General features: G+C 48.5%; 1 long non-coding RNA gene across 7 annotated transcripts; it reads right to left on the minus strand.

Annotated features, from left to right (window-relative positions):
- Positions 1-8,437: 8,437 nt before the first annotated feature.
- Positions 8,438-14,006, minus strand: LOC125536920. 7 transcript variants are annotated; one of them, XR_007295324.1, is made up of 7 exons: positions 13,682-14,004; positions 13,486-13,566; positions 12,884-12,972; positions 11,246-12,360; positions 10,412-10,557; positions 9,409-9,814; positions 8,438-8,809 (listed from the first exon to the last, which is right to left on the minus strand). It is a non-coding gene; the product is annotated as an uncharacterized LOC125536920 (long non-coding RNA). The 7 variants fall into 7 exon arrangements; XR_007295323.1 differs by having other exon boundaries at positions 11,246-11,360; positions 11,691-12,360; positions 12,884-13,566; XR_007295325.1 differs by having other exon boundaries at positions 10,386-10,557; positions 12,884-13,566; positions 13,682-14,006.
- Positions 14,007-16,728: the final 2,722 nt, after the last annotated feature.

Raw genomic sequence — 16,728 nt, forward strand, 5'->3', positions numbered from 1 at the left:
AATACCCGCGGAGGGGGAGATATAACTCAAGACCTGAGCTTAGGATCAGGCAACGAGCCAGATTCACTGGACAACATCCAAGAATCCGAACTTCAGAGTTCGGAAACTCTTCTGCCTCCGAATCTTGGATTGGGTGAGGTTTCAGATTCAACGACACCAGCCCACCCAATCATAAGCGATCTCTCCCAAATCAGGTAGAGGCCCGAGGAAACAGTACATCATTACTGGGCCAGATTCCTCCTGGTTATGAACAGGATAAAGGATTGCCGCGAGGAAGACGCAATCTCAATTTTTTGCGGTAATTGCACGGACAAGGGAATCCTCAATGCCGTAAGCCGTCGTGATATCACACGCTTCGCTGACTTGGCATCCATAGTACAAAAATACTATGCGATGGAAAGCGCCTGGAAAACCGAAATAAATTTTTGGGATAATCCGGCCTTGAATAGTAATCCCGTCCGAACTAAGAGGGTGCATCATCACAGGACACCCGGGATAAACACCAAAAAGCCAAAACCCTCTACAGGGCATGGAACCGTACTGGAAAGATGGCTTGATGGACCCTGTAGAATTCACAGTACAGAGGACGCCACACCAACTCACAGCCTTAGAGCATGTTGGATACTCCGGCAGGTGGCCAAAATCGGCGAGGACCTCTTAATTCCGGAGGCCGCAGAAAGCCAGCCCAAGGACACCAGTACCGTTCTAACAGTCTTCGAGACTTTCGCATCAAACAATGTGCGAAAAAGAACACTCCGCAGCCTCGCCGAAGTCTATCAAGTTGCAACAATAAATCCATGGAGCGACACTGCCATTACCTTCAACGCAAGTGATGAACCTAGATTCCGAACAGCCCGAGCACCAGCCGCATTGGTCCTCAGTCCCATAGTGGACGGCTTTCGCCTCACCAAGGTGCTCATGGATGGAGGCAGTGGACTGAACCTCATTTATGAGGAAACCCTTCAAAAAATGGAAATAGACTGGAACCGCGTCGAGCGAAGCAGAACAACCTTTAGAGGAATAATCCCCAGTCGGCAAGCGCGCTGCACAGGAAAAATCACACTAGATGTGGTGTTCGGCACGCCGGATAATTACAGGTCCGAAGAAGTCACGTTTCAGGTGGCCCCGTTTAAGAGCGGATATCATGCTTTACTAGGGCGGGAAGCATTTACAATCTTCCAAGCAATACCCCATTACGGGTACATGAGGCTTAAGATGCCCGGGCCGAATGGAATTATCACTCTAGCTAGTGATCCGGACATAGCACTCCGCGCCGAAAACAAGACGGCCGCATTAGCCCTTGAGGCGCTATCCGGAGCCTTAGCGGCCGAGGAACTGACTGCGCTGCGCTCCACGGTTAACAGGGATGATGTGATACTCGATAAGAGATCCAAATCCACATCCTTCAAGCCAGCCGACGAAATAGTCAAATTCCAGGTCCATCCAACGGACCCCAATAAAACAACTTCAATTGGGGCATGAATGAACCCTGATGCAGACGCCGCACTGCGAGAGTTCCTACGAGAGAACTGGGACATCTTCGCCTGGCACCCTTCAGACATGCCAGGGATCCCACGCAGGTTGGCCGAACACAGCTTAAATATACTAAAAGGATTTAAACCTGTCAAACAAGCCCTTCAGCGTTTTTCCGAACCCAAGAGACAGGCTATGGGAGAGGACCTAGCCAAGCTATTGGAGGCCGGATTCATCAGAGACATAAAACATCCAGACTGGCTAGCAAACCTGGTGATGGTACCAAAGAAGGACAAATCCTGGCGCCTGTGTGTCGATTTTAAAGACCTTAACAAGGCTTGCCCAAAGGATCCCTTCCCCCTCCCCCGCATCGATCAAATTATCGATGCCACCGCAGGACACTATTTGTTGTGTTTCCTCGACGCATACTCCGGTTACCATCAAATCAAGATGGGAGAATCAGACCAAGCTGCAACAGCATTCATCACACCATACGGCCCATTCTGCTTCAACACAATGCCCTTCGGGCTGAAAAACGTCGGCGCAACATATCAGCGCATGATCCAGACATGTCTGGCAAACCAGATCGGCAAAACAGTGGAGGCGTATGTGGATGATGTGGTCGTCAAATCAAGACATGTCGAATCCCTAGTAAACGACTTGAGGCTTACATTCGATAACCTCCGACAATATGACATCAAGCTCAACCCAGAAAAATGCGTCTTCGGCGTTCCAGCCGGAAAGATCTTGGGCTTCATTGTATCCGGTAGAGGAATTAAAGCAAACCCAGCCAAGATCCAAGCTTTGTCACAATTGGATGTCCCAAAGGACCTTAAACAAATACAAAAATTAACCGGGTGTGTGGCGGCTTTAAGCCGCTTCATCTCCCGCTTGGGAGAAAAGGCACTACCCCTTTATCGCCTCCTTCGGCGCACCGAACACTTTGAGTGGACGGATGCCTCCACGGCCGGACTTGATGAAATAAAAGCCATATTGGCAACAAACCCAGTCCTGGCCACGCCAATCACCGGTGAACCAATGTTATTGTACATTGCAGCAACACACCAAGTCGTCAGCGCAGTGCTCGTTGTGGAGCGGGAAACGGACGGACACAAATTCCCCCTCCAAAGGCCGGTCTACTACGTGTCCACTGTCCTAACTCCATGCAAATCACGGTACCCGCATTATCAAAAGATTGCATACGCGGTATTCATGGCATCCCGAAAGCTACGACACTACTTTCAAGAGTGTTCCATAACAGTAGCCTCGGAAGTGCCACTAAACGATATTATCAACAACCGCGATGCAACGGGCCGGATTGCAAAATGGGCCATCAAGCTTCTCCCGTTCGATATAACCTATAAGCCACGGCGAGCTATTAAATCGCAAGTTTTGGCCGACTTCGTCGCAGAATGGACGGAGGCCGAGCTCCCTAAAGAGTACGACACATATTCAAATTGGATTATGCATTTCGACGGCTCCAAAATGTTGGCCGGACTGGGGGCCGGCGTCGTCCTGACGTCTCCCACAGGAGACACAGTCCAATGTGTGCTCCAAATCATGTACATGGATTCCAACAATGCAGCCGAATATGAGGCCCTCCTACATGGCCTCCGGATAGCAGTATCCATGGGTATCCAGCGCTTAGAGGTACGCGGGGATTCAAACCTCGCGATATCCCAAATAAATGGAGACTTCGACACCAAGGACCCAAAAATGGCAGCTTACCGCGACGCCGTCCTAAAAATGTCAGCTCGGTTCGAAGGGCTGGAATTTCACCATATAGCCCGAGAAAACAATCAAGCGGCGGACGTCCTAGCACGCATCGGAGCAAAACGCGATGCAGCCCCCCCCCCAACGTCTTTTTGGAAAGATTGTTCAAGCCATCCGTAGCATGGGAGGGGGAACCCGCAAATAACAGCCCGAACCCAGCCGCACCACTCGACGCCGAACAATCTGACACAATTGGAGGCTCTGCCAATGAAATTACACCTTCAGCCCACGGAATAATGGCGCTTATTGCCCCGTGGACAGAACCATTCCTAGCCTACCTTACTAGGCAGGAACTCCCGGAGGACCAAAACGAGGCCCGCTGCATAGTGCGGCGATCTAAGGCCTACAGAGTCCATGAGGGAGAACTTTATAAGAAAAGCACTACTGGAGTCCTTCAAAGGTGCATCTCTGAAGAGGAAGGGCGGAACCTCCTGGCTGAAATTCATGCCGTACTCGGTGGTCACCACGCCGCTGCTCGGTCCCTTGTTAGCAAGGCTTTCCGTACAGGCTTTTACTGGCCGACGGCCCGAGCAGACGCTCAGGACCGACATTGGTGCAGAGCATCTGGGTGGTTATAAAACTTGTCAAACTGGCGGATCGAATGCACTTGTTGAAGTGAAGGATCTGACTGGTGATGAAGTACTCGACTACTCAGGAGAGTGCCATTCCAAATGAGATGCAGCCCCCAAGTGCGGCATAGCCCCCGAGCGTACTACAGGCTTCGACAACGGACATGTCAGAATACGTGAAATATAGTTTTGAATGGATAATTTGTAATTCATTGAGTCGGACTCGGGTAAAGATGAGGAGAAGCTTCCGAGTGATGCTCGAAAGAGGGAAACTCGCAAGGAGTGAAGTGTGCAGTTTAATTATAAAAGGGACTTATCAGTCTCATGCCTGACGAGGTCTGTGTCATTGATATGATGAAGAGGATTCCTCTGAGGGGTTGGCCAAATGTGTTTGAAGCCAACAAGTGACAAGGTCGGTGTTGTGGTGCGCTAGGACCGGTATGGTGACTGAGTTCGAGAAGCGATGAAGTTGGCGCATAGGGCCGTCGAGTGATCGCGTAACTTGTGTAAGAAAAATGGCACAAGCCAACGGAATAATTTCTTGAGGAAATTTGATGTGTGCTGAAATGATTTGTGTAAATAACACCCATAGACACCCACTGGGAGTGCAAGGGGCTTGCTGGTTCAAAACCAACAAGATTCTAAAAGAGTGAAGGATCTAGTCAAACTTGACGAAGTGAAGGATCCAACTGGACATGTTGGAGTGCTGGCTCAAATAAAACGGAAGTGTAGTGTTCCGACTGAGTTGCAGCCCCCGAGGACTGATGCAAACTCGAAATGAAGAACACACGGTGTTCGTGAATGACGTATGCGTTAAAATGGAAGTTGGACTCAGGAGTGAGCACTAAGCAAGTATGTGAAAATAAGAAACCGAGCGTAGGGGCACACTCGGTGGCGTGGCCTCCGAGTGAACATGATTTTCGAATTACAGGATACTCAAGCACGGGGAAATAATAGAATGTAGTGCTAGAATGACTTAGTTGTCTGAAGGTGCGCGAGTGGCCGAGTGGTGAAGATGTGTTCAACCGATGGCAATGCAAGCGGCGATCGATTGATGTAGATGTGTCCAACTGAGTGGCGACGCACGGGGCGGCCGAGTGGTGATGGGGTGACCAACCGAGTGGCGACGCACGGGGCGGCTGAGTGGTTATGAGGTGACCAACCGATGGCGACGCGCGGGGCGGCCGAGGGGTTATGAGGTGACCAACCAAGTGGCGACGCGCGGGGCGGCCGAGCGGTTATGAGGTGACCAACCGAGTGGCGACGCGCCGGGCGGCCAAGCGGTTATGAGGTGACCAACCTATGGCTACGCGCGGGGCGGCCGAGCGGTTATGAGGTGACCAACCTATGGCGACGCGCGGGGCGGCCGAGTGGTTATGAGGTGACCAACCGAGTGGCGATGCGCGGGGCGGCCGACTGGTTATGAGGTGACCAACCGAGTGGCGACGCGCGGGGCGGCCGAGTGGTTATGAGGTGACCAACCGAGTGGTGACGCGCGGGGCGCCCAAGTGGTTACGAGGTGACCAACCTATGGCGACGCGCGGGGCGGCTGAGTGGTTATGAGGTGACCAACCTATGGCGACGCACTGGGCGGCCGAGTGGTTATGAAGTGACCAACCTATGGCGACGCACGGGGCGTCCGAGTGATGTAGACGCATCCCGCCGAGTAGTGACGCGCGAAGCGTCGGGGCGATGTAGACGCGTGCCGCGGAATGACGATGCGCGGGGCATCCGAGCGGTTATGAGGTGACCAATCTAGTGGCGACGCGCGGGGCGGCCGAGTGGTTACGAGGTGACCAACCTATGGCGACGCGCGGGGCGGCCAAGTGGTTATGAGGTGACCAACCTATGGTGACGCATGGGGCGGCCAAGTGGTTATGAGGTGACCAACCGAGGGGCGACACGCGGTGCGTCCGAGTGGTTATAAGGTGAACAACCGAGTGGGAACGCGGGGGGCGGGCGAGTGGTTATGAGGTGACCAACCTATGGCGACGTGCGGGGCGGCCGAGTGGTTATGAGGTGACCAACCTATGGCGACGGGCGGGGCGGCCGCGTGGTTATGAGGTGACCAACCGAGTGGCGACGCGCGGGGCGGCCGAGTGGTTATGAGGTGACCAACCGAGTGGTGATGCGCGGGGCGGCCGAGTGGTTATGAGGTGACCAACCGAGTGGTGACGCGCGGGGCGCCCAAGTGGTTATGAGGTGACCAACCTATGGCGACACGCGGGGCGGCCGAGTGGTTATGAGGTGACCAACCTATGGCGACGCACGGGGCGGTCGAGTGGTTATGAGGTGACCAACCTATGGCGACGCACGGGGCGTCTGAGTGATGTAGACGCGTCCCGCCGAGTGGCGACGCGCGGAGCGTCGGGGCGATGTAGACGCGTGCCGCGGAATGACGATGCGCGGGGCGCCCGAGTGGTTATGAGGTGACCACCCGAGTGGCGATGCGCGGGGCGGCCGAGTGGTTATGAGGTGAGCAACCTATGGCGACGCACGGGGCGTCCGAGTGATGTAGACGCGTCCCGCCTAGTGGCGACGCACGGAGCGCCGGGCGATGTAGACGCGTGCCGTGGAATGACGATGCACAGGGCGTCCGAGTGATGTAGACGCGTCCCGCGGAGCGTTCGGGCGATGTAGACGCGTGCCTCGGAGTGACGATGCGCGGGGCGTCCGAGTGGTATAGACGCGTCCCGCGGAGTGGCGACGCGCGGAGCGTCCGAGCGATGTAGACGCGTGCCGTGGAGGGACGATGCGTGGGGTGTCCGAGTGATGCAGACGCGTCCCGCGGAGTGGTGACGCACGGAGTGTCAGGGCGATGTAGACGCGTGCCGCGGAGTGACAATGCGTGGGGCGTCCGAGTAATGTTGACGCGTCCCGCGGAGTGGCGACGCGCGCAGCGTCCGGGCGATGTAGACGCGTGCTGCGGAGTGATGATGCATGGGGCGTCCGAATGATGTTGACGCGCCCGTGGAGTGGCGACGCGCGGAGCGTCCGGACGATGTAGACGCGTGCCGCGGAGTGACGATGCGCGGGGCGTTCGAGTGAGGTAGACGCGTCCCATGAAGTGGCGACGCGCGGAGCGTCCGGCCGATGTATAGGCGTGCCGCGGAGTGATGATGCGCGGGGCGTCCGAGTGACGTAGACGCGTCCCGTGGTGTGGCGACGCATGGAGTATCCGGGCGATGTAGACGTGTGCCGCGGAGTGACGATGCGTGGGGCGCCCGAATGATGTAGACGCGTCCCGCGGAGTGGCGACGCACGAAGCATCTCGACGATGTAGACGCGTGCCGCGGAGTGATGATGCGCGGGGCGTCCGAATGATGTAGACGCATCCCGAGGAGTGTCGACGCACGAAGCGTGCGGGTGATGTAGACGCGTGCTGCGGAGTGACGATGTGCCGGGTGTCCGAGTGACGTAGATTCGTCCCGCGGAGTGGCGACGCGCGGAGCGTCCAGGTGATGTAAACGTGTGCCGCGGAATGACGATGCGCGGGGCGTCCGAATGATGTAGACGCGGCCCGTGGAGTGACGACGCGCGGAGCGTCCGGATGATGTGGATGCGTATCACAGAGTGACGATGTTCGGAACGTCCGAGTGATGTAGACCCGTCCCGCGAAGTGGCGATGCACGGAGCTACCGAACGAAGTAAACACGTCCCGCGAAGTGACGACGCGTGGGTGGCAGAGCGTCGAGGATGCGTCCAACCGAGTGGCACTGCATGGGACGGTCGAGTTGAGCATGTCGTCGACGAGGCGTCCGACCGAGTGGGAACACACGAATGACTAGTAGGCTGCCCGTGCGTTGCCACGGGCTTTGTAAAATTTATACTGGTTGCATATCGAATTTGATATGGACAGAAAAGATAGCCAATAACACAAAAAAACGATTTAGAATCCCCTTCACTTGCAATGTATTTCGATAAAAAATCAACCGTATAATAGAAAGACCTATCATATCTGATTCACAAAATAAAGAAGGGGCTACAAAAACATTGAACTCTTTATTGTGGTCTGCATTACAAATGATAATAACACTTGAATGCCTTTATTATTTATGCTTAAGATACCATCTCACAAAAGCAAGTGTATTGTTATTATCCATTAATTGAAGACAAACACATGGAGTATTTTGTTCCCTTTAAACAAATGTTCGAACAAGTTACAACCAGAAACTCAATTCCATAAAAAAAGAACTTGATTGCAATATGCAAAAGCCTATATTCTAGAACATGCAATTCACCATTTACGTACTACTGCAACAAAACACATCTTCTAGAACATGTTACCTATCTTGGGAGAGGTAAATACATCAATCTTTGATAACATTTATTGTTAAAAAATTGTGTATACATTTATTCTGATTTTTATAATATTGTGATAAATCCATTCATGATTTTCTTCTAGTTTGTTTGAGCGGTGTAACGCCTGATTTGGTGTATCGGTTCAAAAGTAACTCACATAAGACTCAAAAGGAAATGTGTGTTGTAGTGTGAACTCTGACATAAACCGACCGAAAGGAAAGCCTAATTCGGTATACACTCAGACTTTAAGCTCAAATATAAGTGTGAATCACAGGCAGCATCAATTGTGAACAACAAGGCTAAAATTTGCACAGAGAATATGTTGTCGCAAGTTTAAAACATATGTTTTTTTCCGTTTTAGCACAAAACTTGGAAAATACACAGTCGGATTGAGGAGAACACAAGTCTATAAGATTAGTCCTATCAATTGTTCATTATTCTATTAGCAACTAAAATAGAGAGATAGATAGATATATAGAGAAACAATACCTAATCAGATCCCCCAAATATCATGAGGCAATATAAAATGTCTGGAAAAATATAGTTCTCTGAAATATTGCAAGGGAGCCCCAAGACATTGACATTCTAAATTGCTTAGAGCTTAAATGCTTAATACAATCATGCTTCTCCATTTTGAGCCAATCCACCTAACGTGGACTACTTCATTAATACATGCAATCATTCCAGATAGCCTGCAAAACAAGAGGTAAAAGTCAGTAAATATTGTACAAATAAATATTTTAGTTGAATTGAAAGGCTCAAATTAAAAATCAACAAATATATGCAGGGTTATTTCATACTGCTAGTTTATTGAGCACCATTATCCTCCTTGTCGGCATATAATGTATAATCCGAAATCATATTACCAATTTTGGGGCAATTTTATACTACTTGCGAATATAAATAATATGATTAACTAACAAATATTGGATTGTAACAGATGTGAAAAAAATACTTCTATACTTCAAGGAATCATATGGTGTGAGTGCCGTCTGAAAGCTTTTAGGATAAATAAGGATAGAGGGCTGTTTTGTTCAAGGAAACAGAATGACTCTCCTTACACCAAGTCTAAGTTCATCATCATTCATCATTGTTACATGTATAAAACGGGGAAATACACAATGAATAAGAGGAATAAGGATAGAGAGCTGTTAACTTCATCGCACTGTTCATTTGCTTATACTGAAGAAATCTATTTATATTGACAAATGAATTCCCTCCATTTGTCAAAAAGATGCCTATTTGGTTGATCTGGAAGGCAAAGGAGAATTTGAAAACATGTATATGGTACCTTGCTAGAAGGAAAAAGATAACTGATATACTTGTCTCAAAATCAGAATGGGTGATAGAATTACATAGAGCGGTTTGCCCACTTCAAAGATTCTCAGTGTTGTAAGGAACTGTGTCAACGAATTCCCACAGAAAATATAGCGTATGATTCTAGGAAATGATTTAATTCCCACAGAAAATATAGCGTCTGATTCCAGGAAATGATTTATTTCTGTTACTCACAAACAACATGTACAACATTGAGAAGCTCCTCGTGAATCAAGCTTACAACACTGAGCATTAGAAAATCATACTCTCTTCTTGCTAGCCGGTGGTGAGAAAACATGTGCTGCAATTAGTATTGAAATGTTCTCCTTGATAGGTTCATGAAGAATGCCGGCAATGAGAATCTCATCCAGTATATAGGCCTGAAAATTTCACCATTGGTACTCATGAGAATTAGTCAGTACTAAAAAGAACGGTGTAGCTCTCGCAAGAAATTTTATATAATTCCACTGCTGGTTCTTCGGTGTCCACGGGCCTTTGTTTTCTGATTACACATATATAAATATAATGCATATAGTTCAGCCGGTAGTAAGTCTGTAGTTCCCCGTCCAAATAATATATACTGCATGTGAAAACTTACATGTATAGAAAAGATAACCCGCAACAATTGGAAAATAATTGAAATCCGCTTCACTTGCAATGTAATTTGACAATGTACATACAAAACGGGCAATGATCCAAATAATTATCTGTTACAAACTAAATTCTACTTGCTACGCTTGAGATATTCCCGTACAACACCGGGAATGTTGTCTTTAGCTTCGTTCGTACGCTACTTCAACAAGTACAATAAAATTTTCATTTTCAGCTCATAACCAACCAGCACAAGCAATGTATATAGTTAGCATGAAGATTTCATGTGAAATATTTAAGAATGTGCAACAAAGAATACTCAGCGTGCATTGTATGTAGAATATGGTTATATATTCTGACCATATATATACAATGCAGTGTCTCACTTTATCCGGATGCCCCTCGATGACTCTCCCATGATGCGGGTTCCTCGACTCCTTTCTCTGCTGGCTCCCACAACAACTTGTTGGTTGCTTCCACCATGTGTGAATAGAGCATGAACTTTGTAATCTCCCAACATTTTAACACCCGGCTAAAAAATTGAATGAAGTAAAAAATAATACCTGTCAATAATATATCCTTAATAGATGGATTTAACTATACAAATTGGCGAGTAAACAACCGTTTTAAAGTAGCTCATTAATCTTTATGCCTCCACATAAAAAACATTTTACAGTCCATTTTCTAGACACCTTCACAGATGTAAACCTCTAGAAGTTTTCAGTTATTACTCCTTAATATCAACAAATTGTAGAGATAATTTTTTGTATCAAATTAAAACAAAACATCACATATGATCCTTGCTATCAACTCCTTAGTTGAACTTCTTCTATTTTATTATTCTAAACACATTGAATTATGGTGACTTGCATTGTACAAATTTACTACAACACATGGACAAATATTGTACTACCAAACATCTCCTAATTATCATAGGTTTATGTATGCACTTGAAAGACAACTTTTTAGTTCTTTAAACAATTCTTCGAAGGACAACTCCATCCTCCATCATGTAATTCTTTAACCAGAACCAAAAGATTAGAATTTAGAAACTAATCATTTGTTGTGAGAGAACAATGTTTGTATGCATAAAATATTATGTACGCCAATGACATTACCACATGGATTTAGGTACACTGCAGTGAAATTAAATCGTAAGATATATATGAAAATAAAACGGGCATCACATCATATGCATGCCTCTGCCACATAGTGCATACCTTTCTCATGACTTTGGCTTGTAAGATGGTAGCAACAACTTCACTTGTTGTCTTCAAGCGTCGAGAAACATCAAATAGTTGCTGTGGTTTTCTCTGTTTCCTAAAGAAATGCTTGCTGAAAAAATTGCCAAAAGTTTACAAATAAAATATAACATAAGAGCATGTTCTTAACGACAAATGATATTACCAGAAAATGAAATCTAGCTGACAACAAGAACTGTATTCTGACTAATATAGTTTCGAACCCTGGTTTTTAACTAAGGTAAGTGAGATGTTTTAACAAAAAAATTACAGTTTACTCGGCTCTTGGTGCTAGTTCTTCTTGAGAAAACTTCAAAGTTTCATGTATTTTTCCCACACGAATCAACTCTATCAGATTTTGTGCTTCCAGATGGAAGTATTATAGAGAATTTTCAAAATTTGAGTCAAGATAAGAAGTCAATACCAAATGAAGGCTTCAACTTGTACATATGGTTGTGTCCAAACACCCAAACCTCTGTGAAAAATGCACAATAAAAACCTACACCCACTTTACAGTAGTTATACAATACTTCACTCAACAGTATACAAACAATATCTTATTCAAACCATGATGTACAAACCGTATCACCTCCAGGCTCCCGCTAAAAGGAGCAAATACAATTTTTTGAGTTAAGCAAAGATATAATTTCTCATACGCATATATACCTTAATTTCATGTAGAAAAACAACTTCTAACAAAAAAGCATTATCTAAAGATAAGCCACATTTCTCATACGCATATATAACTTAGTTTCATGTAGAAATACTACTTCTGACCAAAAAAAGCATTGTCCACTATGCTATGGGGTATTTTCAGATGAGAAACCGGCCGGTAAACATAATGGAGAACCCGGAAGGTCCATTAGCACATATATGACTAATGACAAGAAAGTTAGCCACAATTGTCATATCATTGCTCCTGCTCCAAACTTTTCTGACAGCCCAACAACGAGGTACAAACTGAAATTAGGATCGTGGGGTTAAGATCGTTGATCTTCTCGATAGCCTTCCGAGCATTTCCCTGACTTGCCCACTTGCTTCACCTCCATCCGGTTGGTGATGGTCCACCAAGTAAATGTGAACTGCACACAAAGCTGCATGAATCACACTTCAGTGAGAGTCCAGTGGCTAAATCTCATGTACTATTCCAGGAGTATTGCAGGAGTAAGACCGGCCAGATTTAAACATTTTATTTTAAATAGCTTGCTATAGCATTTAGAAGATGTCCGCCGCTAAGAGCCTTAGTGCGTTATTAAAACTTTGGGCGTGTGTCTATTACAAAATATTCTTGGAAATGTACAGTCACAGTTAATGAGAGGTTGTAAACTATGGAAGTACATTAGGTACCAAACAGTCCATCGACAAGTGACTCCACTAATAGTCCAATAAGACATTTGCACCCAAGAGCATCCAAATGGCAAAGTAGTCCTTGAATTGACTAATAGTAAGATTGTTATTTTAAATAGTAGTAGTATTATAGAAATTAAGATAGACGAGCAAATCTGCATGGATGATATGAAAATTTTCTATCTTAAAAAAACAATTCAACGGGCACTACGATATTGCAAAGTTACTCTTATCTAGCTGTACAAATGAGTAAATCAAGATATTAATTACCTCATTCATGTTGTCATTGCATAGTTCATCCGGCAACTATTAGTCGAGATCAGCATCCAGAACATCACCCTTCTTGATCTCTTGTAGATCTACGCCACAAAAACATGATATCAAACTGCAGAAACATATAGCTAATGAAACGTACAGCGGACATCGACCGTCCGGCAATGCTTATACCGACGAACGACACGCAACGGCAGTGCGCCACCGAGATCCCTTCCAAAAGGGTCTCCAGCGAGATTCCCTTGTTCACCCGCCACGATATAGGCACGAGGTGAAAAGGTGGCGGCGGCATGCGTACAAGCTGCGTGATAAACTGCTCCTAATCGATGTGTGCGTTATGGCTATGCATCTTCCAGCTAGGAAGCTGCTGCTAGCTGGGCAGGCCCCTTTCTCTTAGTAAGGATGTGTAGGGAGAAGCAAAACAGGACGATGGCTTAGCAGTCGCTGTGTGTTCCTGGAGGGGGCCCCTGGAGCAGATGGCAGATGGCCGGCAGTGGCACCCTAGCGGCCACCATGAAACACGCGACGAGGACGAAAAACCCACTAAAACCAGGATCAAGCGCAAAATAAATGGACACCCAAATTAGGATTGAGAGGACCTGGACGTGGGCGAGGCAGGCCATCATCGGAGGGGCACGCAGCCCATGGCGGCGAGCTCCATGACGCGGCCATGGCGGCACCTGCAGAGAGGAACGACGCGCAGCTCAGAGGAGAGAGATAGGTAGCGGAAAAGAGGAGTAGGGGGAGACGGAGGCATGGCAGCGGGGTCCTCTCTGGTGCGCAGGCGAAGTGGACCTGTGGCGCGGCGGCGGGGGAAGGGGTCGTTGGCACGCAGGGCAGCGGCCGCGGCTGGATCTGGGCGCGACGGCCACGGCTGGAGCTGGGGCGGCGGCCGCGGCGGGAGGTGGCGGGGGCGGCCGCGACGGGCGGTGGCGCACTGCGAGACGGGTTAGCTTTTGAGGGAGGAAGATGGGGGAGGGGATCGGCGGCGGCTGCGAGGGCGAGGGCAACGGCGAGGGGATCTGGTGTGGCGTCGCTCGAGGGCACCTGGAGGCTTCGCTCGCTCGCTCGCTAGTTCGCACGTTGCCAGTCCAAGACGGATTTTTTTTTCGCTGGTTTTCTTTCAACGGTTTATTTCTGTCCGTTTTTTTGGCGTGGAGGGAGTACCTAGAGGCATCTCTCCCTCGTAACATTGGTTGGTTCGATTTTTTTGGCGTGGAGGAAACTATGTGGGAGGTGGGAGGCGGGAGGAAGTAGCAAAAAAGTACCAAAAAAGACCGGGTGAGGTGGGACGAAAATAAACCCAGAACGCGACCTACCAACTGAGACATTAGGAGTAGAGATCAAGTGCCTGCACATTAGTCGCCTGAATGTCTCCAAGGAAATGATGCGTGCCCGAGTGTTGCATATGTGGAGTGTAGACGTGCACTTGTCCGAGCGTACCAAAGTACCCACTCGGAGTAGCGGACCGGGTGGGCCAGCTTGAAGTCAACGCAAGCTGCGTGTGCGCTGGAGGCTTGTGCAGGTGGCTGCGGAAAAAAATGAATCAATGCACCTTTTTTTGAATGGCCGATTAATGAGGCAGCCAATTAATCCGGCGTTGAAGATTCCTTCCATTTTCAAACTATTCCTGCATGCAGCTAATTGATGGAAAAAACAGCCCACGTCCTGACCATGTAGGAGTACGCAGCATCTGCATGTAAGAAGCATTAATTAGCGCTAATTAAGCAAAAGGCGTTACTGTTCGTGCATTGAAGGAGTTGTCCCCATGTCCAACGCATTGAAGGCGTTGCCCCAAGTCCAGAATCTGCATGCAAATGTCATCAGTACTAATTAAGCCGAAATTGAAGCGTTGCATGCGATGGGCGTTTCCTTTTCCCACAGGCAGCCCGGGCGTAGGATCCCCGCGTCGTGGAGGCTGCCAGTGGGCAGGCGCCCGGTCGGAGGAGCTCCGCGTTGCCGGGCAGATTCGTGTCTCTCTGCCGAGCGGCAAGGGAGGAATCTCCCGTCCCCGGTCGGTCGTATGCCTCCACGGTGCGGACACCGTCATCGAGCAGGCGATCGACTGGGGATGCCCCGTGGCGTGGAGGCCGTCGGCGGGCAGTTGACCGGGCGGAGAAGCTCCGCGCTGCTGGCCAGGTTCGTGCCTCTGCGGAGCGGAAAGGGAGGAGTCTCGCGTCGTCGGTCGAGCCTATGCCTGCACGCGCGGACGTCGCCATCAAGCTGATGATCGGCTGGGGAAGCCCCACGACATGGAGGCCGCCGGCGGGCAGTCGACCGGGCAGAGGAGCCTTGCGTTGCCGGCGAGGTGGGTGCCTCCACAGCATGGAAACCGTCATCGGGAAAGCGAACGGGCGGAGGAGCCTTGCGGCGCTGAATAAGGATGAGTTATCTCTCCTCCTTTTTCATTTAATGATTGATCACGCTTTGGTGATGTCTGATCCTATAAGAGAAAAAGATCAACCCATTGTTAGATAATTAATTCAAAGAAAGACTAGATCAAATAGATACTTCCTTGATCCTTGTGTTTGTACTAATAGCATGATGCCCAGAATTCCAGCAAGCCAATCGTTGAGCTGTTGCCGAAAATAAATGGAAAAACCATTTGCATCATGACTCGATAGATGTCATGCCCCACGGTGGGCACCAACTGTCGTGGGAACGATTCCGACAATAATAAGGTATAGGGTAACGGAGCATGATCTATCGAGATGCAAATGGGTGACAAAGTGGTTTTAGCGAGTTCGAGCCTCCCACGATGGAGATAACAGCCCTACGTCTTGTGCTCCGGAGAGGCTTTGTTTTATCTCAGTTTGTACCTGAAGATTACATGATGTATTTGAGATAGAGAGGGGAGAACGGATCTCCATGCCTCAAGATAAATGGTGAGAAAGAGGGAGAGGTGGAAGAAAAAAGCTCCCTAGTCTAGTGGTGGGGGTGGCTTATATAGAGTGCGTCACCCTGTCACAGCCCTAGAATTGTTTGGAGATGGTTGCATCAATGAGCATCATGCATCCTATTAATCTCAAGAAACTTGAAATGAGGAAAGTGAAAGCCTCAGAAATCAATTTAAAAGAAGGGCAAGAACCCTTTAAATTGCATTCATTGTTTCCAAAATGCCTTCATAAATGTTTGTTAATTTTGACAAGGCTTTGAGACCAAACCAAAAATAGAAACATTTTTGTGGAATATTTTGGGCTCTGAATTTAAATCACTATCCTATTTGAATTTGGAAATATACCCAAATATATATAGGATATATCTTCAAATACCTCTGATATATTTTATGTGTATTTGGAAAAGTCCATTTTGCAACATGAAATTATTAGAGGATAGTTGACACTGTTTTTGAAACTGTTTTGAATTTTAAAAGCAGTGGCAAAGATAAAATAAAAACAAAAAGAACAAAAAAACAGAAACAGAGAGAGGAGAAAGGAATCTACCTGGCCCACTTACCTGTAGCCGGCCCAACTTGACCAGCCCAGCCCACCTACCTCGTCGCTCGTCGTCTTCCTCAGCCAGTAGGCAGAGGTGAAGACGCACGCGCGCGCCGGGAGGCCTCCACCTCCTGCTTAGCGCTGGCAGCGTCCCTGCGAGTCCAGCTGCTTGCCTGGAGACGCCATGCTGCCTCCCCCGACTCTCTCTCACTCTCTCTCGTCCCCATTCCCTCCACTGGCTCTCTCGCTCGCACGCACCGAACGCAGCCGCCGTCGCCACTCGCCGTTGCTGCGCCCACTGCCATCCCCTCGCCCCCTCGACGCATCCAGAAGCTTCACTACAACGCCCGACGTCTCCAAGCTGACGCGCTCGAGCCCGTAGGCGCTGCATCGCCGGCATCGGCT

Source organism: Triticum urartu, chromosome 2 (genome assembly GCF_003073215.2).
Source record: "Triticum urartu cultivar G1812 chromosome 2, Tu2.1, whole genome shotgun sequence".
Classification (NCBI taxonomy): domain Eukaryota; kingdom Viridiplantae; phylum Streptophyta; class Magnoliopsida; order Poales; family Poaceae; genus Triticum; species Triticum urartu.